The sequence below is a fragment of the Pinus tabuliformis genome, chromosome 7, assembly GCF_031772625.1.
Source record: "Pinus tabuliformis cultivar Carrire ecotype Pingquan chromosome 7, CPIR1, whole genome shotgun sequence".
In the NCBI taxonomy this organism is placed as follows: domain Eukaryota; kingdom Viridiplantae; phylum Streptophyta; class Pinopsida; order Pinales; family Pinaceae; genus Pinus; species Pinus tabuliformis.
Window position 1 is genome coordinate 2,039,871,133 of NC_142293.1, and position 1,652 is coordinate 2,039,872,784.

The following is a 1,652-nucleotide window of genomic DNA, read 5'->3' on the forward strand; positions in this document are numbered from 1 at the left end:
TATTTCTTGTGCCAAATTTGTTTATGAGATTTGATTTTGTTGTTCTCTATTTGTTTGTGAGATTTTACTATGTTGTTCTCTATTTTCTACATATATTCTAATTTGCATTCATATGCAATTAAAAGTAATCTACATATCCAAAAATCTAAAGAGAAATAAACCCCCAATAATGTATATTTTGGATTTTTAAATATAGTTTTATTAGATCTATTGTGTTGAACTATCTAGAGGAATATCCATAGTAAAGCCCCTTTTCTCTTTTTTCTTCCAATTTTTGTGGTGTCAATATTATAGGTTGTGGAAGGCTAGGGGCAACAACACTTCCATCTTTATAGTTGTGAGTGGTAGGCTTCCTGGTTGCCATAATTTTTCTTACCATTTTTCTTGCTATCCTGAATGCCTTCTCTAATGAATCAGGTTCCCAAAGGTGAACGTCATGTTGGATATTATCCTTTAAAGTCCCTATGAACATATCAATCCTATGCTCCTCTGGAATATCTTTTACCCTTACGTTCAATTTTTGGAAGTCCTCAATGTGCTCCATCATTGAACCCTTTTGTTTGAGACTTATCAATTGGCTAAAAAAGGTGTTGCTTTTTGTATCCTCATAATGTGTTGTCAATTCTTCTGTAAAAATTTCCCAAGTGATGATTTGTTTACGAGAGCAAATCCATCGATACCATATAAACTGATTTGGTTCCAAATATAAAGTTGCAATACGTACCTTTTGTGTGTTTTGCACATTATTGAGATTGAAAAATTGCTCCATCTGTAATATCCATGTTGTGGGATCCTTGCCATTTAACTTCCTCATATCGATTTTTTGAATATGGTGGGTTTTCAATCCAACATTAGAGTCTATGAAATCATAATTAACATTTCCTTTGTTCTCATCATGAGTTTCCTTTACTACCTTTTCACCATTAGTGATCATTTCTTGTAGCAACTTATTCAAATTTATCTTCAATTCTTCCATCTTATCGTCCATGCCATTCATCTTAGCTTCCATCTTAGTGTCCATGCCATTCATCTTATCTTCCATCTTAGGGTCCATGCCATTCATCTTAGCTTTCGTGCCATTCATCTTAGCTTCCATGTCATTCATCTTGGCTTCATTTACCTTTAGTGAGAGTGAAATTTGTTGTACTTGATCTTGTAATTTTGATATATCATGTTGCATTTCTTCCTCTTCTTCACGAATCATGCTAGAGATTTTTGGTTGCTTGCTAGGTGTTTCCATTTTCTTTCTTTAGGGCATTAATTAATGCTAACAATTCTTCACTATTCCCTTTGAATTCCTTCAAACTAATTTTTCAAACCAATCTTATGCAAAATTAAAAAAAATTACACACTTTTTTTTTTTACTTTGTAGGAGCTAGATATTGAATCAGATGTATCTTTATAATTTCGAACCATCCAGTTCTAAAATTGTGACCTGCAGTAACCCTCTACGTCCTCTTTCTAATGCCACCAGTCTGATCGAATTTAGATCCTCCAAGAAATATTTATGCACAATCTTCCAAGATGACCTGATTATATACCTTTTCAGAAGAGTGAACTTGTATGAAGTACCATGTGTCACTGTTTTGACCTTTGGGTCTAAAAAATATACACAAGAAACTACATTCCGTCCTCTTTCTGTAACTTCTTAC